General features: G+C 40.9%; 1 long non-coding RNA gene across 2 annotated transcripts in view; it reads left to right on the forward strand.

Annotated features, from left to right (window-relative positions):
• Positions 1-1,158: 1,158 nt before the first annotated feature.
• LOC141568229 (uncharacterized) overlaps positions 1,159-24,349 on the forward strand; it is a 298,372-nt gene continuing 275,181 nt past the window's right edge. For both annotated transcript variants that reach the window (XR_012491298.2, XR_012491299.2), the window contains exon 1: positions 1,159-1,284. This is a non-coding gene — a long non-coding RNA (uncharacterized LOC141568229). The remainder of the gene's footprint in view (positions 1,285-24,349) is intronic.

Below are 24,349 nucleotides of genomic sequence, written 5' to 3' on the forward strand. Positions count from 1 at the left end.
CTCCACTTCATTTAGTTCTTTTTCTGGAGTTTTCTCCTATTCTTTCATTTCAGATACATTTCTTTGTTTCCTTATTTTGGCTGCCTCTCTGTGTTTATTTCTATGTATTAAATAGATCTGCTATGTCTCCCAGTCTTGGTCTGGTGACCTGGTGAACTAAGTCTGGTGACCTAGTTGTTCTGTGGGGCCCTGGCACCGTCTCCCTGGTCACCTGTGCTGGGTGCTCCAGGAGTGTCCCTTGTGTGAGTTGTGTGTTCCTCTTGTTGTAGCCGAGCCTTGATTGCTATTGGCATGTGGGTAGAATTGACCCTCAGGCTGATTGGCTGTGGGGTTTGGCCATGTCCACAGCTAATAGGCTGCTGTGTGTGTGGCTGCTTACCCCACTGAGTAGGATTTGCTCCAGCGAGCTCTGGTGCCTGTTGAGACTGCCCTTTGGGTGTGCTGCTTGTGGGCATAATTGGGTTGTGCTCTGCTGTGGTCTGATGCTAACCTCCAAGTATGTTGGTTCTGGGGCCTCTCTTGGGAGGGGCTTCCATGCAGGCCCAGATCACCTACTGCCTGTGACTGGCAGGGAGTACTTGGTAAGAGCTACAAAGTGATCCACAGTTTTTGCTGCCTGTGCTAAACCTGGAGGTGTGGGCGATGCCACACTATGAACTGAGGATATCTATCTCCAGCACCAGACCTGGGGTAGCTCTGCAAAAATACGGGACACCCCTAAGCCTGCTGCCACCTGTTGGCTGCCTTAAGTTTCAGCCACTGATAAAACCTCGTGGCACATGCAAGCTGGGTGAGGCAGGTCCTAAGAGAGTCACTAGAGTGGGAAAAGTTGAGTTCACCAGGTTAATGTAGATTCTGGTTTGGTGCCAGTGCTGAGCCTGGAGTGACTCAGCAAAAGTCTCAGCACATGGAGGCCAGTTGCCAGCCACCTGGGGCCTGCCGACCCCAATAGGTTTCTAAGAAATAGTACAATGTGGGTGGATTGGGGCTGCTGGAGAGAAAGTGCCTCTAGTGCTGGGTGAGTTGGGTAGGGTGGGGTCCCAGTGAGTCAACAGGGTGGAGCAGTGGAGCTCATCAGGCCAATCAGATTCAGGTTTGGCCATGTAGGGGCGGGCTTAACCCAGAAAGATGCCGTCTGTCTGCCAGCTGCAAAGAAGGAGGACTTCTCACAGAGAAAATGCTGACTGTCTTCCAGTTCCCCTCTCCTGTAGCCACACACCTCCGTCTGCACCCCCGCATGCCTCCGACACTTCTGGAGTAACTGTCCCTCCACTGGAGCCCAAGGTGAGTGTCTGTGAGCGAGTGAGTCTGTGCGCTGGCCATTTAAGAGATCGTCTGGGTTTCCTGCTGCCTTTCATGCACCCAGACGGTCAGAATCTCCACTGTTTTTCACAGCCAGATGTTGTGGGGTTCCTCTTCTTGGCACCAATACTCCAGGCTGATGTGGGGCTGGGGTCACTCGTTTCTCTTGGGGGAGCCTCCATGGCTGAGAGATCCCTCCTGATTCTCGACCACCACTCGGAGGTTTGAGGTCTGTTCCACGTCTCCACTCCTCCTGCCAGTCTTGACGTAGCTTCTTTAAATTTTTAGTTATAGGACTTCTGTTTGGCTAGACTTCAGATGGTTCTCCAGGTTGGTTGTTTTATAATTTAGTTGTAAGTTTATTGTGTTTATGGAAGGATGCAGACATAGTGTTTATCTACTCTGCTATCTTGGATCCTCCTCATTTATTCTTTTATTCCCTTAATCATCCAGCATCAATCTTTGTGGAATATCTGCTATGTGTCAGACACTGCTAGGCAAGAGGACATGCCAAAATGAATTCTGTGGGTCCCTTGCACTGTAGGAGTTAACTGTCTCCTGGGGAAACAGACACGTATGGAGATAATTACAGTACAAAAAGGGGTAGAGCACCATGAAAAAAAATGAAAGTGGGAGACACACAAAGCTTGCCATCTTCAATCTTATAAAGCGATGGTTTTGCAGAGAATGCCATTTAGCCAATTTTAGCTTTTTACTTATATACCTACACTGAAGGACAGGAACAAAGCATTGACTCCAAAAATTTTGAAAAGTATTTTCTCTTTGACATCACTTCTCTGTGTATTACCCCAGATTTGTTAGGCCTTAGATTCAGGGTCTACTGGCACATACGTGGTGATACACTTGCCGACCTGTAGATGGCAGACTTTGCTCATTGTTCTGATGCGTTTCACCCACACCTGTTGGATGAGGCATTATAAACGTTGGGCCACAGCCTTCTAACCCTCCGCCTAGCGTTGTTCCACAAATGTAGAGCTAGTATTTCTTCACTTGGTCCACCTTAAAACTTTGCGATACAACACATTCCTCATGGGAGGGATTCTTAATGCTCCTTGGCATTTTGTGAGCACAGCTCATAAGTGACTGTGTGGGCAGGTCTTCAGCTGGAAAGATTTTTGATCTTCATATGTAAAAAAGGAATTATTTAAGGAAAAGTCAATAGTGTAGAAAAATCAGGTAAATTACAATTAAAAACAGAGGCCACTGGCCCTGAATGATAAGCATGACTGCTAAACACAGATGCCCCGACCCCCTTTCCTTCTCTGAGGTTGTGGCACTTTGTTAGCACTTTGGCCCCTGTGGCTGGAATTATTCAATAAAACAAGCATTTATTGACTTTTGTTCTATTTGCAAGATACTACATTTGGTGGTAAAGGAACATATCACTGAATAAGCATAAAACTTGGCCTGGAAACTCATCATTTTGGGAAGGGAACTAATAAAAGTGCATCTAGAATGTTACATCAGAAATGCCAGCAAGGTGCGAGAGGAGTGGAGGGTAGAGGATATTAAACTCAATATCGGTGGGTAGAATATTTATGTAAACCATGGAATTAGAATTAGCTGTGGGGATTATACACAGGAACTACGCAGGCAGCTCTGAGGGGAAATCACGCCCTGCATTTGGATCAGTTTGGACAAAATCATATTTTGCAACCTTCTTGGAATCAAAAACTGTGCCTTTTCCCCCTTTCCCTCCCATTTTATGTAAAACATAAAGAAATGACTGTGATATTCAATGAAATTGAAATTTAGATTTTTCTGGCCAACAAATCCATATAATCCCAAAGTAAATGAGTCTATCTTCTGTGCAAGTTATTGTATATCTTCAAATAATTGTCTACACCTGCCACATTAAAATATACTTATTTGTCAACATTATATTGTTTAATATGTGCTTAATATAAAAAATGCAAAATTCAGGACAAAGTAATTAGAGAGTAATAAAAATAAACTGTAATCCTACCTCCCTGATAAAGCTATTTCTAATATTTCAGTGTTAAACAAATCTTAATTATTAAATAAACATTCTAATAGGATGATATCTGCACATATTAAAAGCTCCTAAGATCAGACTAAAACTATTGACATATAAAGCCAGTCATGAACACGATGTTTTTCTGCTTTGTTAAAAATTATAACCAATTGATGAAGGTGATTTCCATTGTAAAACTAGAAAAAAACATTTCATGTATATATATAAAATCTATATACTCCCCGTTAGGTCTCAGCTTTGGGCTTTGTATCTAAAAGATTTTGGTTTAAGTCAAAGATAAAATTTACTGGAATGTTGCTTCTCTTTCTGAGACTTGATTTCCTTTTCTGTAAAGTGATGTCACAATATCTATTCTCATTTGTGAGGCTTACGAGAAGTCGTGTGTTGGACCTGGGACATGGCCCGTGCTTATGAAGTAGTATGCTATTCCTCCTAACTTCTTATGTCGAGTAAATTCCTTTTCCCTTGCCCACGGAGAATCTCCGAGAAGGTTGTAAACCTCACTCACTGCAGGATTTGCCAGCTTTTGGAGCTATTGACATTTGGGTTTGGATAAATATTTGTTATGGGGGCTGGAAGATGCTGTAGGATGTTTATCAGCATCTCTGTCCTCTGTCCAAGAGACACTAGTGGCAGCTTCCCCCACTGTGGCAACCAAAAATGTCTTCACATATTGCCAAATGTGTCCTGGAGGAACAGAATCACCCCTGATTGAGAATCACAGCCCTAGTGCCTTAAAGAACGCTTGCTCAGCTGACTTAGATGGATTAGCTCTGATTAGCTCTCTAATAAACTCATGCTGTGTCCTAGGGGCTGCACAGCTGTAACTCTGGTTGAGCGTCCTTAAGCCTGCTTTACTAAGCGTCAACAGACACTGCAACCCTTTAGCGCCCTTCCCTGTATCACCTATGTCCCTCTGCAGAGGCAATAGTATGTGTCTTAGCATCTTTCTTTCCAGACAGCTCATGGGATCTGTAACCATCTACGCCGCCATAGGTCCACATCTAGCTTGCCTTGGGTGAATGCTTCACTCATTGAATCACAGTCTCCCCAGCTGCATGCGCAACCTATTCAAGCTTCCGCCTGGGGTCCAGTTTATGGTCTGGTTTCTCACTGGCCCTGCCCTCAGCCCCAAGCCACTCGCCTGAAACTGGCATCTGTCCTAGTTTGGAGTCCTCTTAACCACCCAGGAATTGAGTCACAGGCATCTATATTCTCAGTGCCTAATGTAGAAACTATAAGCATAACATTCTTGGGTGGAAGACTCAAAAGTATTTGAATATGATCATGGTGGCTATCTCTATGAAACAACAAGTAGATCGCATCGAGATTTGGGGTATACCATAGTATTCATACTTGTTTTCTGCTCTTATTTTCTATCCCAATTATTTTTGTCTGCCATTTTATGTTTTTACAGAGTGTGCACAATTGTGACTTATATCTCTTCATTTACGAGTATTTAGGTGACTTTAAACACGTTTGACAGTTCTGTCAGTTTTCTTGCTGTAAAAGCTCTGCTTGCGTGCCAGGGCGGGAGGCTCTGCACAGCTCCGAACCACCCTTTCTCTTTCCTTCTGACACTGCTATGACTTTCATGCCTGGCTAGACTTTCAGTTGAAAACAGGCTGACCGCTGAGAAACACCTCATCACCGTCTCCCTGAAATTATAGATCCCCTCCCACCAAGAGCTCCCTATTTTAGTATTTTAGTACCCGCCCATTCTATTGGGTATCCTTGGATACCAAATTCAGTTCAAATAAAGCCAAAAGTACCACTGTACTATATATTGAACTTTTGGAATAGCTTCTGCTCCAGATGACCTTGACCTTTTTTCTTTAGCCATATTTCAGGTTTCTATCGATTCCATCTTTATTTTCTCTCCCATGAGTTGTAGACACTAGCGTTAATGAAGATTTCTTAAGAAGGAGCATCTCAGACAAAGGCTTGCATCATCTAGTTTATTTTGGGAAGTAACCCAAAGGGATAGGATGGGGGCATAGGGAAAATGAAAAAGAGAAGAAAGGGAAGAATATCCTGGAGTGTGTTATTGGTTGGGATGGTCAGTGATGTGGACCTCTTGGGCTAAATTCTGTTGGAAATCTTTGGAGCTATGTGGCATGATCCTGCAACCTGTCCTGCAACCTGAGGGACAGGAGAGGATTGTATTTATCCACAGGCTGCAACCTCCCCTTGGTCAAGAGTTTCCGCATAGAGTATTCACTCCATTGTAATTCTAAGTTTTTCCACATGTCAAAATGGCTTACCTGATTGTCACAAGTGACTCATGTAGTGCTTGAGATGTGTAGTACAAAAGAGGGAAATACTATAAGATTATACCTGCTGGCAACTGATCACCATAGCGATGGCTGGAATAAACATGTGAATGGAGAGGATATAAGGTGAGACCCACAAACTACCTAATATACCCAGTATGTTCAAATTCTTGCAGGTGATGAGGTCATGGGCCATTGGGCAAGAGCCACTTTTTATTATCAATGCCAGTACTCTCTTACTAGGAAGACTGGCCCTTAGTTTCCTGGGCAACTCGAGAGAAGACGGGGCTCCATCTGATAAGCAGTAACTCATAAAATGTGTTACCCAGATGAAGCCAGCGTTAGAGAAGAAAGATGGAATCTCATGACTTCAAATGGGCATATGCTTACCCACGACTCAAACATAGTAAGTCCCTTGCCCCTGTACTGGCTTTGTGTTCTTCTCTCCATCTGAGCCCTCTTCCATCTCAATGTGGGAATCACCCATATTCTATGTGGGAAAATTATCAAAAGAGAAAGGCTAAATCAGTTTGCTACCATTATCTTTACCCTTTGTCCTGGAAAATTGTCATATATATATATAATGGACGTAGGATCTGGACGCTTTCATGTTCTGATGAAAACCAATACTCTATAAATCCCACAAGTGAACTCTACGGGAAAGGTGGCTTTAAGCAGCTTCAAACTGATGCTGGGGGCATCACTGAGTGGTTCCACTTAGTAGATAAGGAAAATTAGATGTCGAACTAACATTAATCAATCATGGGATATCTATTATTTCAGCACTTTCCCTAAATCACTGTGTCTCCTAACACATGTCAGCATTTGACATTCTCTTCCACTTCCTGTATAAACTTTTAGATGAACATTTCCTCAAATAATTTTATATTGAAATAATCCATTGTGAATGTTTGTATGTGTATAGATGCATTTGCACTTGTGTGTGTGTGTGTGCGTGTCTGTGTGTGTGTGTGTGTGTGTGTGTGTGTGTGTGAGATGGAGGGAATGTGGAACTTACAAGTTACAGGGTATAATTAAAGAAGAATCATCTTAAGTTGGGTTTTCCCAATAGTAGAGTATGAGAGAGATTTGAATGCAAGTAGCTTATTGGATAATCCCAGGAAACACTGGTAGAGAGCAGGGAAATAATACGGAGTATAAGAAAGTTGTATTATTTTAGCTCCTTTGAGAAGCAGACACCCAGACAGAATATGTGTAAGGATTTTTATTGGGGGACAACATTGTGTAAATTGGAAGTGGGGGAATCTAGGAGAAGCTGGAGAGCAGTCAGACTGCAGTAGAGATCTCATCCTTTGTGAAGGAGAGGGGGAAGGAGGAAGGCTGAGTGAGAGCATCTTAGACGGCTGAGGAAAGTTTGCTTAAGACCCACAGGGAGACCTTGAGCCCTAGTTGGGTACCAGAGATGCTGCATATGCTTCAGTGTCTCCGTCTCTCTCAGTCATTGGCTGGTCTCAGTCCATGGGAAGCATGGTTCTGGTAGAAATGCGGTGTTGGATTCAAGCACAAAGCTCTCAGTCAATTACTTCCCTGCAGTTAGAGATCTGACAGATGTGTTCTCAGAGCCATCACAGAAGCTGATGTAAGGTGCATGAAAGAGTGTGTTACTGACACGGGCATTAGGGCTCAATCTTGCTCTGGACCTCTGGTGGCTGTGGAGAACAGACCCCAAAGTTGTCCTACCTGGGGGATGAGGAAGCTGAGATATTCACCAGGTGCCATCGGGAATTACCTGAGGACTGCTCCTGAGAGCATCAAACACCTGGCCCCACTGGCTTGCCCCATGCTCAGCAAGAGAAAGCCCCCAGGCAGGGAAGCAGATGCTTGAGCAGAAGGCCATTGGCACACATGATGGGATGGAGCGTACCAAGGGGATATGGCAGAGCACCAACAGAATCTGTTACAGTGAGCTAAGGAAAGAGAGAAGCAAATTCCCCTGAATGCTAATTATTTCTTCTTCAGACTCTGTAGGTTTCCCAAGATTTGAAGATAGTCAAGTAGCATTTTCTCTCTGTTTATGATTTCCCTCTGAGACTATCATTGCTTTAAGCAAATGTATTCATGTGAAGAATCGTTTTTCTCCATGTCTGAGCCTGTAATAAATGTCAATCTTTTTATGGCAACTGCAGCTAATGCTGCAGACCTACCATTACTGAAATTGAAATTACATATGTTAGAACCCCAGATCAATTTATTGCAAGGGACATCCAAGATCACTATGGACAGGCAATGAAATCTCTCCGCTTCTCTGGCTCTGAGACACTTTCTGGAAAGTAAAGATGGGATTTTCTACTGTTTTCCTTTTCCTTCTCAGCTCTTGGATGAAACACATAACACAAATAAAATAGTTAGCCTTATTAACTGCCCTCTAATCTGGCATCTTCTCTAAAACACTTAGTAAAACCATGTACTCAGGAAACAAAGTGTGGCATCTTTAAAGTTTACTTAGTGGAGATTTTAAGCTGTTTAATAAATAGCTCTTACCTTTACCTAGGAATCATAAGCTGCTAGAGCAGAAAGTAAACTCAGGTAACAATCACAGATGGTGCTTCATTTTACAGGTGAGAAAATGAATGTCAGAAAAGGGACGTGATATCCCTAAAGCCATGTATATAGTTGGTGGCAGAGCTAACCAGACTTAAGACTGCTTTACACCCAGTCTAATACTTTTCAATAGAATTTAATAATTGCAAATTTAATAATAAAGTAAGAAGAAAAATAGTACTTATTATGTTCTAAGTCTTGGTATAAGACTTGTTGTGTATTGTCTCATATCAAGAATCCTTTAAGCGGATAATGGAGACTTTGGGATGCACTGCAGTAATCTGGTTAAGAGCAGAGGGCCTCTGGTATCAGTAATGCTTGGGTTCAAGTTCTGGCTTCAACGTACTCGTCTGTTACCTGCATGACTCTGAGTGAGATCTCTGTGCCTGCTTTTTCTTCTTGATAAGTGATAACACCTATCTCAGTAGTGTGAACAGAATTGCATGAAATTATATGAGCAGCATCCCCAGGTAGGGTTGGACCATAGTGAGTACTCAATAATCGTGAGCAATTACAATGCTATCTTCATAAAAGCTCTTTAAGGCAGGTTTTATTATCCCTTTTGTACAGATGAAGAAACAGAAATGTATCAAGTTGTCTCAGAAGCAAGTGGAAGAGCAACACTTCAAAGTCAAGAGTAGCTTTAACTTGCTGAGTTTTACTGCCTTGCTTCTCTTCAATGGCAGATACTCATGCAATGACGATAGTATCAACTATTTAATTTCAAATGTGTTTCTCATCCCATTTGGCAAATCACATCCCTCTTAGATTCAATTTCTCGGTTACCCTGGGTCTCACGATTTTCCTTGAAGTGCCCAGGGCTGTTCTCATCACGTACTCACTCTTCCATGAATTGGTCATGGTCATGGAACAAGGGCAATATTGCTAATTTTCAGAAAGAAAAATTCATCTGGAATTCCTCAAATCTCCACCTAATTGACATGAATCCTTATCAAAAATATTTCAGACAGTTTCTTTTTGTTTAGTTTTTGTTTTTTGCCTTTTTACATGCTCTATGAAATGGTCAGTATTAGTTTCTCCTTTGCATCTTGCTTATATAGTATATTTCACATCTCTATAGGTCTCTTAATGCCTGTGGATGTTGCCCCTGCTCATAATTTAAAGAAAGATATTGGGAACATGTACACAGATCTATAATGAGACAAACATCAGTTGAGTAGGACAACATATACACTATGAAATGGGACATAACTAAATGTAACTTGTAGTATTGAGTTTTAAAGATTAGAGCTAAAAATTGTTGAGCATCAGTGCTGTGCCTGAAACAAAGTATATTAACTTCCCTAAGAACATGGAACAGAGGGAAATGAAGCTGTAAGGCAACATATATATAAAAGACAGAGCATAGACAAGCAGAATTATCTGGCTCACAATATGGTTCCTGGGATGATTAGATACCAGACGAACATTTCTGAATAGATTAATAAACTTACAAAATGATGGTTCATTAAGAATGGAGTTGGGCATGCCTAGTATTACTCACTGAAAAAGAAGAATTAAAGGAGTTTATCTTGGCAATATCCAATCATTCAGTTGGATATGTTAGGCTAATTGCCCTTGACCAGGAGATTCTTCTCATAGCTCTTGTTTCTATGCTTACCAAAGGGCATTAAGGAGTTAGAGCATCTATGACAAAGACATTGATTGTTTTCACTTCCTATGACAATGATTTCTCATGGCTACTTGATAATGGTTTCTGGTTGTTCATTGGCTATGGAGGAAGAAAAGACTCAACAAGAGATCTGAACATCTCTTGCTCACAAGATGGTTATATTTCTCATTGTAAATTATTAAAAAGACCTTCTGAGAACACAGCGGTTTGGGTTTGTTTCGTGAGTCAGTCTACCAGTGTCTCATCATTACTAGGTGCTAGTCAAGCTGTGTCTGGGTCTTTAAAGTAGAGTCAGAACAGGCGAGTCTCTCTCTTAGGAGATGCTTCAGCATTACCAGATTCACACCAGTCTCTGATAGGTAGATGCACTTTTGAAGGCAAAATATCGTTATATTACAAGTTGTACCAGTGTTTCATTGAAGGAAGAAGCTGCCCTTATCAGGTAAATACCTTTCATTGGGGCGAAAGTTGGAGAGTTGAGAGCATGGTGCGAAAGAAATGAACTCTGCATAGGAAATCAAGAGGATTTCAGATCCAGGTGAGGGGAGACATGGAGGAGTGGAGGGCTAGAGCCTGACTGATACTCATATGGAAGCAGCCCTGTTTGGCACACATAGCAAATGGCCAATGCAGGTTTTATATTCCAGTGACACATTAGAAGTTTTGTCCATCTTCTGTGCAAATTGAAGGCTCGTGTAGATGGAGAGCTGTGTTATTGTTATTGTTGTTGCTGGACTCAGGAGAGCTGCATACGGTATCAGGTTTGTTTTCACATGTGCCTGAATAGAGACAATTTGCACGGTGATCCACAAAGTGAATTAGTTCAGAGGAAGCAAAAACTTAGGATCAATGGTACCTGGAAATAATATAAGTAATTCCCCCACAACCCCTGGAATTCTTGAGAAGGGTGATTTCTCCATTGCTTTGGAATCTTAGAGCACAGGATATTTCAGTTGACATCTGGGTTTCACGGGAAATAATTGCTCTCTTAGTTATTATCACAGGAATTCATAGAACGGAGGGATCATTTTCTACTGGGGCAAATCAGAGACTACTTGGTGGCAGCCCAAAGTGGAACTTTGAAGCATAAGCTGTATTCTAATAAGCAAAATCGATGTTAAATAGAGGATGTTAATTAGTGGTTAGAGAAATGTTAAATAGGGCAGTTGGAAGATGAACTGTGTAGGAAAGCTTCTGAGCACTTGTGAAAATACAGAGCTGTCTGGCAGTCGTTGAGCCGAGCATTGGTTGGAGTACAGGTTCTGGAAGGAGGTAGTTTCTGTACCTCCTGTATACTGAACGAAGTGCTGTTGATCATGGAACCACGTGATGACTAGAGGTCCTGGGGTCATATCATTTTGTGAGAAGTCATTCATAAGGCCACTCATGGAACCCAGGAACTACCGAGGAGCTATAGAAGCAGAAGCCAGAGACAAAAAGAAAGCAACCGTGAGTCCCTCTGGGGCTCACTCTGAAACACCAATGGAAGATGGGCCAATGCTATTGGTGCCTCAACTTGTGTCCTCCAGCCCACTCGAGGTTTCAATGACATTCTGGTGGACAGTGCCATGGACCCTGACTGCGTCCCACCCCAAGCGCACATGGTGAGACTCTGCTTTTCCGCTGCAGGCATTTCTCTGAAGCCACTGATGGCTGCTTAGCTCATGTACCTGTGGCAGTTCAGAGGGAAGGTGAATACGCCACCAAGTACATTCCCCACTATTAGGGAGTGGAAGTTGGCGGGGGAGGCCCTGCTTCCAGCCTGTAGACAGCCAGTGCTGAAGCTCACGCTAGCCAGTTCCATAGGACGTCCTCAGGATCACTGACCCTCAGTGGTCCACCATAACAACCAACTTTGTAATGTCCCTTCTCTCCTTGTCTCACTCTCCCTGTTCCCTAACTCCCGTTCTCAGGGGCTACCTCCCAAATAAATCTGCTGCAAAGTCCTTGTCTAAGGCTTTGCAGGATGAAACTTGTCAATTATGAAGTAATCTGAGAGGACTGGGTGCACTTGAGATGCAGGCAGAGGAAAGCTAGAATATTCTATTCTAAGGGAGCCATACTTCAGAAAAGGCATTCACTCTGCGGTAATCAGAAGAAATGGGTCTGTAGGAGTAAGTTAGAACCACAATGCAAAGGATCTTGATTCCTATATTAAGACTTTGGAAATTTAAACCATGAAAACCACGAAAATTTGGGGGAAACAAATATACCAGGATAATATCAAGTATCCGTATAGATCTCTTAGAGTTGAGATCTATGTTCAGAAATATACAGGCTAGACACTGGGACCTCAGAGGTGTTAATCAAAACCCAATAATGCTTTCCATTTTCCCCACAGCTTAACTTTCACTTTACTTTTAAGTATTTACATCTATAGTCATAGGCAAAGCGATCGGTTTTCCATCAATGAAAAGAAATGCATTTCCTAGGTGTATATATTATGTGTGAGCGTCCTTGTAATTCCCTCACTGACACTGCAAATGCTCAAAAAGCCCTTGACTACTGGGCTTCAAGTTCCAGCGACTGATATGGGGAGAAGGCATTTGAAAACCTGTCCCGATCCTCCTGGCGGGTAGACGCCTCTGGTGCCAGTTATTTGATGAAAGGTGAAGTGGAGCCTTTTCTTTGGAGGATTTGCCTCCACAGGGTGGAACTCATGAAAATGGGAAATGTTTTATTTTAGAATGGCTTAATACAAGATCAATATTTATTATGGAGTTTGCTGACATCCCATTAAGAAGAGTTCGACTGCAATTTGGGAAAATGTGTTTGGTGGGTTTGTGAGGAAAATCGGCTTTCCATTGAATGCAGAAGGCAGTGTGTAATGAAATTCAGAATTGAGTGAAATTGGTCCAATCTAAAACCCACAAAAGAAATTTAAGTCTTTTTAGAATACCTCAGTCAAGTTTCAAGTCAATAGGAGTTGATTTATTATCTGAGGCATATAATGAAAACCAAATTTTTGCTAGGCTCCAAAGTGTCTGTACTATTAGAATTTTTGAGCTTGAGCAGAACCTGCAAGTAGGGACATAGAAATACATATAAAGGCAAGAGCCAACGTTACTGAAAAATAGTTTGGAGAACTTTTAGTGTTTTCCAATTTCTTTGGTCTGGCATTCAAAGCCCCATGTGTTATCTTCAGCACATTTTTATAACCTTGTGCAGAAGGATTTAAAATGGGACCTTTTTTCTGCTTTGGTTTTTCTCTGAGGGTGTAACTCGCTCCCCCAGCCCGTATCAAGTAATTGGCCCTGTTGCTCAAGCTACAACTCAGGAGACCCCTCACTAATAGGAATATAAGAGAAAGCATAACATAAAGTGTGACTTGGTAGCATTTCCCACTAGCACCTAAAAGCTGTATTGTCTCATCTCCTTTTAGTACCAGATCAATTTGTGCAAAAGTGTTGCTCAGTCAACTATTCTTACTTACCTCTCATCACTTATTAAAATGTACGCCTGCCTCTGCAAGTATTTGAGACTCTTTCTTTGTAGACTTTTAGAAAGGCTAACATGAGCTATAACTCCACTCATTAAACACTACATAATTGTTATTTGTTATCTCACTGATTAGATTTCAGGATTAGCAAAATGATAACTAAAACATAATCTCTTCTCCTGTGGTATGCAGCATCTGCAAAAGGATGTGATTGGTTCTCTTGAGAGTCCACGCAATGTACAGAGGAAATCTGAAGGGGGAAAGTTGCAGACTGTGTCAGCGGGAGCTGTGGAACTCCATGGTCAAGGAAGACAGTAGTCACGAAAGATAAGTGACCTGATCTGGGGGCTGAAGACCAGTTGGGACGAAGATCCCCGGTAGAGTGAAAGCAAAGAGGCCCTTGGAGGGAAGTAGCACTGAACCTGCAGGGAACCCTGACTAGTTTGACTTTGTGTCCATAGACAATGACCCCGACCATGAAGCACCTTCAGTGATGCACTGAAAATCTGTGGATTATAATATAAGTGACAGTAATCCTTAAAGTCTTTTAGCAAGGATGCAATGCAGTACCATTTTTGTTTTGGATATATCATTTTTAGTTAAAATGTGGAAGATGACTTAGAGTAGAATATTCTGGAAGTTAGGAGACACTTAAGGGGAAAACTGAGTAAAATTGAGCTCTTGTTTATCAAACATCTGTTTTGTTTCAGGTATTCTATAATACAAGGCACTGAAAGCACAAATAAGGCACCACTTTTCTTTCTTCCTTTTGTTTGAGGTGCTTTAGTTTCAACTGCTTTATCAAGAAAGAGATGGACCAGTCCTGGCCACAAGAGGGTATCAACATGTATGAAAAATCTACCCTGGGAGGCTCTGTGCCAGATACTAAATATGTGATAATGTATGTAATTTTTACATCAGTGTTTTGAAGAAGTACCGTTATCCCCATTTTCCAGAAGTGGAAAATGAGGCTAAAATAAATATGTATAATAAAATAGTTCAGAGCCTAGATTTGGAAGTCAGTCAGAACTGAAGCTGTGACCTGCTTCTGTTACATCACAACTGTGTGAGTTTGGGCAAATTACGTGAAGACCGTGGTCTTTAAATTTACGTATTTATAGAATGGCAAACATGCTTTATTTTTTGCACTTACATCAGTGCCTGGCATATTTATTGAATAAGTGGTGCTATTATGTTTCACACTTAATTGGAGGTTTAATGGTGTTGCTCTATGATGAGAAGACAGAGGAACAGGTGTGTTTGGTTTGGGCAATGCTGACGTGAGAGGCCCTGGAGACATGGTAACGAGTGTTTGTGTCGTCCTGGTCCACGTGAGTTCTCGAGGGTAACTGTAGAGTGCAGCTTTCAGCACATTGATGGTTCCTTATCTCAAGTCTGGATTTGATTCTCTCTTCTTTGGGGAATTTCTCCAGCATCGTTGGGACTTACTCTGCTCCAAAAGGACACAGTCTAGAAGTGTGAGGTAGTTAATGGCCGGTGGCGGGGGGGGGGGGGGTCAACCTTCCAGCAGTGGGAGACGGGAGTTGTTGATTCATGTGCTAGCTTCCCGCAGCTCCGGTGGGGTCCCTGAACGGATGAAGTGCCCACGTCCCCCAGTGATGCTCAACCCCTCATTCACGCACCCTTCCCTGTCTCACTTCACCAATTCTCTTGTGCTTCCTGTAACCCAAACAAGTGACCTGCTTCCATGTCCTGCTCTGGGGTCTACTTTTGAGGGAACCCAAACTCGGACAAATATTCAAATGAAATTTGGTTTACAACATACACCGAAATGTTAGCTCAGTGATCACAGCATAAATGTCACACAATGATAGATTTTGGAATGACTGAATTGATGGATCTGGGGAGCCTTTGAAAACAGAAATAATGAATTTTAAAATTAAGTTTAAGTGACAGCTTAAAGTATAAGTGACAGTTGAAAGTTTAGGATTGGAAGGGATTACTAGAAAAAAAATTGAATAGTTAGAACAAAGAAGGCTGGGGCATAATTTGGATAAACACCAATTTTTTTGCTGGGGTAAAATATACATAATACAACATTTCCTATTTTAACCATTTTTAAGTGCACCATTCTGTGGTGTTAAGTACATTCACATTATTGTGCGACCATTACCAGCATCCATCTCCAAAACATTTTCATGTTCCCAAACTAAAATGCTACACCCATTAAAGATTAAATCCCCATTTCCCTCTCTGCCAGCCCCTGGCAATCACCTAAACACCAACTTCTAATGATCAAGCATAGAAAGACCAGCCAACACAACAGAGAGAAGTGTTCACAGAGGAGTAGAAAATGAAAGTGGGTTCTTGAAACTCTGAGGAGATAGTCTTAAGACAGGAAAAATAACCCATGAGATTTAATGCTAGTGGAAGTCAAGTTAGGTAAAAGCTAAATACAGACCAATTGGGTTTGTAGATGAGATATTCTCATATTATGTGTGGGGTAGTGAACCCAGAACCATAGCTACAGTGGACATAGAAGAAAGTTGGAAATCAAAGTGGGTCCAGTGAGACTAGGGTGGTTTATTGAGAAGCATTTCTTTTCTCCATAAACATTTATTGAGTGTCCAAATTGTGTTGGGCATTATACTTAAATGGAGAAATTATTACTATCATTTCCTATAAGAATTCGGGGTCCAGGATTCTCTCAGGGGAACAATGTAGCTAACTAAAATTAAATAGATTGTCTGTTATGCTGGGCATTTATTGTATTTTATCTCATTCTTTGGAAGTAGGTACCACTGTCTTAACTTTATAATGAAGAGTGGGGTCTGTGAGACTGAGGGAAACTGAGACACTTTCCTGTGGTGTTTTAATACTCCCTGTAGATGGAACAATCGGCATGGGCTGAAAACCGAATGCTTCTGTCACTATTCTATTGTATAGTGTATATACACTAGGTGTATAGCTGTGGAAGTTTTGCAACCATGAAAAGTATGGATAATTGGGGATTAGGTAAGGGAAGATTATGGGCTAAATGTGTAAGGGCCTTAGGGATACTTTGGCTCCAGGTGATGAAGCCACACATTTGAGTGGGACTCATTGCCCTCTGTCATGAGCAGGGTGTCCACAATGCAACTAGTGTCAAGTTTAGTTTAGATTTTCTGCAAGTATTAACAACCCTCGTTTGGGTTTAGCTTCAAGTATGACCTCCTCTGTGTGGGATTCTCTGTTACATTCCTGTATCTCTGTATGACTTTTCCATCCAGACACATATCTAACTGGGCATTTTCCTGTATGACAGGAATGCTTCTAAGTCCTTAGAACACAGTGATAAGTAAGGCACGTAGGTTCTCTGTGCTTACAGAATAATCTATTGCGGAGACGGACATGGAACATATGTGATGAGTTTTATGGAAGGAGAAATATAAGGTTCTAGGGAACTCTAGAAGCTTAGCACAGAGAGCTTTAAACTACTCTAGGAGGTCAGGAAGGCTCTCTCCAGTAGGGAATGGTTGCAGACATAATTACAGATACAGATATATTAATAGGTACAGATAGATTTAAATATATACGTATATACATGTTTGTATACACAGACATATATAGAACGGGGAATACACATGCACACACACACACACACACACATCACAATAGATGCTCCCCAAGTGGGAAAATAAATAGCCCGTTTGGGTACTATTTTAAATAGCTATCAAAATATATCATGTAGATCCTTTCATTTTACAAAAGACCTCCACATAAATTGGCTGACACACACACACATATATATATGTATGTGTGTGTGTATAAGCTATTTATCCTTTATACCTTTATTGTGAGAAGGTGTGAAGCCCCATGAGACAGCAGTGTCCCCAGCAGGGAGACCGGGTCTTGTGAGCCTGGAGGAGTGAGCAGGATTGTATCAAAAAGGATGGCGCTGGCAAGCTAATGGGCTGAGCTACCAGGAACCTTTGCGAGGTTTTAAGTTAGGAAGCAACAGTTTCACCTTTTGGAAAGTTCACTTGGTGACAGTGTGGAGAATGAATTGAATGGGAGTGGATATTAGGAGTATAAACCAAGAGACCATTGAGTCTCTTCTAAGAATCCTGCTGAATGAACCTATAAATGGCCACTTTTGTCCGTACCATTCTCTATGGATAATAAATGACAGACGTTAGCCTATTTAGGGTTTTTATTTTGTAACACACATTCACACTTACCTGCTGACTTCTTCGATAGGTAATATTGAGAAACAGAGCCGAAGCAGTTCACTCAAAACCTCAGGACGAGTAATGCCCAGGTCCCTGACTTTTCATCTAGGGTCTAAGGAGACCGGGCACTCGACAGGCCGCTCACTGTCATCTCTCTGTGTAGAGGTGGCAGCTTGTGAGGCCAGAACTCGGAGTGCTCTTTCTGCCAGGGATTTGCAGTGTAACCTTTGCAACCATGTCCCTAAACATTTTTGCTCCCTCCCACCTACAAAGGGGGTACTAATCAAATTTTCTCTGCTTCCACACAGCAGGATATTTGTACTAATCAGATGAGAAACTGTGTGTGCAAGTGTTTTGAGAATTCCCTCTTTCATTAAAATGTATTACTTGCCTATTTTACATTAGGAACTGAACCACATATTGGGGCTATACATTCCAATGAGACATATTCTCCTAAAAACCAAGGAAAACAATAATTAAAAGACAGTGTGTCAGTTGTTACTAAGGTGAAGCAAAGGTTGCTATGGCAGGTAACCTGAGCAGGAGCTCTTAGTCCGTAGGTGGGGGGCGTGATCAGAGGGGAACGCCTGAGGAAGGGGTACTCACATTTTGAACACCCCACTCCAAATTTTTAGTTCTTCATTAATATTATTGAGGACTATTCTTGTTATTATGAATTTGTATACAAATGTGTACCATTAATGTTATTATTAACCACATTAAAAAGGACCATAAGAGGGCCTGCTGACATTATTGTCGCACAGAGATAAGCAGAAACTTCTTGAAAATGAGTCTTCCTACTTCTGTACAGATGGTTCTCAGCAAGAGAGCAAATTCCTTTCCAGAGGGAACCACAATGCAGCAGCTGGCATTTCTAATACTTGCATAACTGTCAATTTTTACCCCAAACTGCTTCCTCTGTGCACATGCTATATATCTCCTGGATTTTATTGGGATGGTGTTATGCTTCTTAACAAAGTAACACCTTCAGGAGGTGAGACTGTTTGCCTCTGCCATTTAAAAAATGACATTTAAAAAAATGTTCTCTGAGCTGGTACTGTGGTAAGATCAAATGGATTGGAATACAGGGCAGCAAGGTCTTTCCTTCTTTTAGAAACCAAACCTTGTTTTTTTATGACCCTCCTGCTCGCCACTGGTCTCTGAAAGATTCTAAACTTGAAATTATCAAAACTATTAAGTGGTACATCCTACTTTCAAAGGGAAGTTTTAGTTTGTTTGCTTGGTTCTCCCTCATTAATCTTTCCCTTCCTTCCTTCCTTCCTTCCTTCCTCCCTTCCTTCCTTCCTTCCTTCTTTCTTTTTTTCTTGTTTGTATAAGCATGCAGATAAATTAACTAGGGGAAAAAAACTTGGATTAAAGAAACCTGTTAGAATATGACTAAATCTACAATAAAAAAGCATTTTTAGAAAACCCATGTACACTGGAATTTAAAGCTAATGGGTTTACTTAAAGAGTACACACACACACACACACACACACACACACACACACACATACACACAGACACAGACACAGACACAGACACACACATACTGTTAGAACTAATAAACAAATTCAGTAAAGTTGCAGGATAGAAAATCAGTACACAAAAATCAGTTGCATTTCTGTACACTAATAAAGTATAAGAAAGAGAAAATTGGAAATCAATTTCATTTACAATTGCAACAAAAGAAATAAAACCTAGGAATAAATTTAAATAAGAAGGCAAAAGATTTGTATACTGAAAACTGTAAGATATTGATGAAAGAAATTGAAGACATAAATAAATTGAAATATATTAAATGCTCATGGATTGGAAGAATTAATATTATTTAAATGTCCATTCTACCCAAAGCACTGCAATCTCTATCAAAATTCCAATGGCATTTTCACAGAAATAGAACAAATACTTCTAAAATGTGCATGGACTCGATACACAGAAGACGCCAAAGAGCCAAAGCAACCTTAAAAAAGAACAAAGCTGAAGCCATCACTTTCTAATTTCAAACTATATTACAAGGCTATAGTAATCAAAATCGTATGATACTGGCATAAAAATAGACACACAGATTGATGGAGCAGAATAGAGAGCCCAGGAAAAAACCCCACACAAATATAGTGAATTAATTTAGAACAAAGGAGCCAAGAATATACAATGGGGAAAGGATAGTCTCTTTGACAAATGCTTTTGGGAAAACTGGACAGCTACATGAAACTGGACCCTTTTTTTATACCATATGCAAAAATCAACTCAAAATGGATTAAAGACTTGAATGTAAGACCTGAAACTCATAGAAGAAAACATAAGAGATACACTCCTTGATTCAATGATGTTTTGAATTTGACACTAGTAACAAAGGCAACGAGAGCAAAAATAAACATGTGCGAGTACATCAAACTGAAATGCTCCTGTACAGCAAAGAAAACTGTCAGAAATGGACAGGCACATTACAGAATGGGAGAAGATATTTGCAAATCATATACCTGATAATGGACCAATATTCCAAAGATATAAAGAACTCCTACAACTCAAAAGCAAAAGAAACCAAACAATTTGGTTAAAAATTGGGCAGAGAAACTGAATCGACATTTTTCAAAGGAGGCATCAAATTGGCCAAGGTGAATGAAAAGGTGCTCAACGTCGTTAATCATCAGGGAAATGGAAATGGAAACCACAGTGACATGTCACAATTGTTAGAACAGCTGTCATCAAAAAGACAAGAGGCAAGAAGTGTTGGTGAGGATGCAGAGAAATGGGACCCTTTTGCACTGTTGGTGCAAATGTAAATTGATACAGCCACTATCAAAAACAGTTTGGAGGTTCCTCTCAAAAAATTAAACAGAGCTACCATATGATCCAGCAGTCCAATTTTTGGGTGTCTATCCAAAGAAAATGAAAACAGGATATGAAAGAGATATCTGCACTCCCATGTTCATTGCAGCATTGTTTACAATAGCCAAGATGTAGTAATAAAGTGTTCATCCATGAATGAATGGATAAAGAAGACGTGGCGTGTTTACATATAATGGAATATTTTTCAGCTATTAGAAAGGAGGAAATCCTGCCATTTTCCACAACATGGGTGGACACTGGGTGTATTAAACTAAGCAAAATAAACTGGACAGAGAAAGACAAATGCTGCGTGGTATCACTTATATACGGAATCTAAAACAACAGAGTAGAAAAGTGGTTCTCAGTGGCTATGGGGTGAGAAAAACAGGGAGAGAGGTTGGTAAAAGGATGGAAACTTCCAGCTATAGGATGAATAAATTCTGAGGCTCTAATGTAAGACATGGTGACGACAGTTGATAGCACTGTGTTGTAGAATTGAAATTTGCTAAGAGAGTAGAACTTAAATGTTTTCACATATGAAAAAGCAAATATATGAGGTAATGGATATATCAAACCACCACTTTAAATATCTTACAATTTTATATGTCAATTATAACTCCATAAAACTAAAATTAAAAAAAAAATACAGCTGTTGGGTTTGAGAATGAAAGAGACACAGGGGAAATTGCTGTAGATTAACTTTCTCCTTCATTTTGAAATACGAAAATGACAACCATGGTGATGATGAAAACAACTATGATTTCTAGGGTGTTATGTATATAGTGAAGCAATGACAGGGAAATAGGAGTGTTTCTGTTATACCACAGTCCATCTTCAAATGCATCTTTCTAACCTCGTGTCTAAATATGAAAATGTCCATTCATCCCAGTTCTAGAAATAAGTCTAGAAATAAGTCTAGGAAAAGTAAACTGTTGGAGTTTTGAACATTGTTATTTATTACTACTTTAAAAATTTTGTTTAGGAAAGTGTAAGAGCACCTTTCTCCAAATAAAATATATATTGAATATTTAATTTTTCATGATTACATGCTTCCCAAACAGGTCTGTCTTATGACTTGGATTTAGAGAAAGCCACCCCCCCTCCAAATATTTATCCTGAGTAACTATAGCAATTGTTTAAATATTTTATGCCTCAAATTATAACAGAAGTCACAGGATGGACAGTAGTAAATTACGGCTTGAGGCAGCTATGAGTTAGAACAGAAATCGATGGTACAAAACTTGCAGAGTCACTTGAAAACAAGGCTTAGAATGTTTCTGGTCTAAAATAAATATTAACTCTATAAACTCCAAAACAAAGTATGGAATGTATTCCAACTTTTGGAATTTGGATCTCAATATTAGCAGGAGAGTACAAAAACACACTTTTGAAAAAAAATTCAACAATGCAAAACACAGTAAATGAAATAAACGCTGTTTAGTTGATGTCAAACTTTAAGAATCAATCTTTGACAAAACACAGAAGACAGGACAGTGTTTAGAGAACTGAAAATAAACATAAATTTTTATAATGCAAAAGTCAAGATAGAGTTGACAGAAGATAGGAGGCAGGGGAGAGAAGAGAGACTAGAGAAAACTATATGCTATCCTCATATCCTCATTTAAACAATGGGAAGCCACAAAACAGCATAAAATTGATGGCTTAGGAAAAAAGTGGAAATGAAATAATAACTGTCACAATTGCAGAAAAATAGCAAGCAAAAAAAAAAAAAAAAAAATTGGTTAAATTTTTACCTTTCGTGGTCCAAACCAAAAAATGTCTTTTAAAAAAGGTAGTTGAAGCAAGATAGAGGTGATCCCCAGAAGACAAAACAAAAACATTTAAAGGGGAAACTAGGAAAGAGAAGAGGGGATAGAGAAGATAAGGAGAGAGTGGGGAATTGGATAAAATGCAGGAGGCATGTACAGAAAATGGCACGGTGGGCTCTTAGGGGAGGATGGTGAATGAACAATACCTGGAGGGGTCATGGGGATCAAAAGGAAATCGGTTCTTGCTTCTTTTTTTCCTTATAGAGACTCAAGTGTTTTAAATTCTTTATGCAAAGAACCAATTGAGAAAGAGATGACGAAGATATTGGAGAGATAATGGCATTGATATTGGGGAAAGGCTGCAATTAATTAATGATGTCCCTAAGGGCAGGGAGGTGTTAGAAACCCGCGCCCAGGAAGAGGGTTCGTTGTTACATGGGAGAGAGGGCCTCTCTTGGAGCTGAGAGACAAGGATGAGTGCAGATTTGAGCAGTGCCATTCCTTCCCTCCACTCCCGGTACTCTTATCACCTAAACCAAAGTCTCATTGATACTTTGTACAACGGAAGGAAACCGGGTCCCAGATGGACAACATGGCTCAGCCAGGGTCACAGTCTGCAGAGTCCAACCCAGAGATTCTTCCCCAGCCCAGTATCCTTCTCTTTCCTATTCCTTTCCTCTGGGTTTTCATGACCAAGCACAAACTCCTAAAGTATGGAGGTGCTAAGTACATTCACCCCTCTTGGCTCTTTTGTTTTATAGTTGTATCTGCTCAGGGACATACAGTCAGACTAATTCATCTGGTCTTTGAAATCAACCTCCCTACATTAGTGGGTTTAATACAATGCAAAAAAGAATGCTATTTTCTCTGCCTGAGCCAGGAGACAATTTCAGAGTGAAAGCAAGCCAGCTGTGTGAGCGCCTCCAGGGGACCCAGGTTTCTGATATGAAAAGGGAACTTCAGCTCTCCGCCCCCAGTTCCTCTGTGTAGGACTTCAGCCTTTGTTATTTTATTGCTATCAACCTAGAAAAGGGGGGGGAAATAAAACCATGCCATTCTGGAAATAACTGACCTAATTTCAACCTTAGAAGAAAGGGAGAAGTAAGGAGGCAGAGGAGAATGAAAAAAAAAAAAAAAAAACCTGCAGAAAGAGTAGTGCAATTATAGTTCAGAATTAAGGCAAATGGGCCAAATCCTCTGACGGGCCAGGAGCTAAGCGGCGACGCAGAGAAGGGACAATTTTGAATGTGTACAAGCACAAGGTCAGGGTGGGGACGAGGACTGACATACACACTCAGCTCACTGCATCTGTATCTCTTGTCTGGTCTAACCACGGGAATCAAATGGATGCTGGGAGGTCAAGTGAGAAGTTCAGTTCTAAGTTTGGGGCTTGCTCAGTAAGAGCCACCATCTGTGCTCTTGGGGGAACCCGTTCCCAGCAGTAAGTGCCCCCTGGTTAAGGACGCAGCCCCTGAAACGGGTTACTGATCTGCAGTCATAAAAACAAGCAATGACAGGTCTTTTCCTGGAGAAGCAAACACAGAACTACAGGAGCAAAATGTGCTGCATTAATAAGTAAAAGGGAAACAAATGGAAGGATTTTTTTAAAAAGCGAACAACAAATGATGCATGGGATTTTCTTTGTGGATGCTGTCTTCATTATTTATGGGTCTGTGTCAGAATGGGCTCCTTTGAACTTTCCTCAGGATGTCTGGCAAGGTTGAGGGTAAGGTCAGTTCTGTGGACCTGGGCAAATGTCCTCATCTGTAATAGGGGCCAACAGCATCTTTCTTACAGAGTTAGTGAGGGTAGAGGGAGCTACACTATGGCCCTGGCATAGAAAGAAAAGTTTGAAAGTTGCTTCCTTTCTGTCTATAAATCATGGCAAAACCTTTACAGTTTGGCTGAATTGATAGAAAACTTTTTGGAAGAAAATGTAACTCCAAGAGAAAAGACTGGGGAAAAAAAAATAACCCGAGGACATTAGAAAAACATATATAACAAGTTCTCATGTTTTGTATCTCTGATAAGATTTTGTTGTTGTTGTTGTTGTTGTTTTCTTTTGCTATCAGGGCTCCTGGAAATAGGGACGGGGGCTATTTCCCAAAATGTCAAACTTCATGTTTAATTGCTCCCAAGTTCTGTCCCTGCCCAATTCTTGGTCATTTGATTTTTTTCTTAACTTCCTGCATAACTTTGAGCCTGTGACCTTGGGGAGTTCCTCAAGGTGGCCTTAGAAAGAGACCTCACTGGGTGCAAGGCAGGCAGTGTGCTTCCTGTCCTAGCCTTGCTGTTTCTCCTCATCCTTTCCAGAGCCCCTTAGGTAAGTTATATTATTGTTCCCATTTC

The sequence above is a fragment of the Rhinolophus sinicus genome, chromosome 1 (assembly GCF_057876585.1).
Source record: "Rhinolophus sinicus isolate RSI-liver-muscle chromosome 1, RSI-T2T, whole genome shotgun sequence".
Lineage (NCBI taxonomy): Eukaryota > Metazoa > Chordata > Mammalia > Chiroptera > Rhinolophidae > Rhinolophus > Rhinolophus sinicus.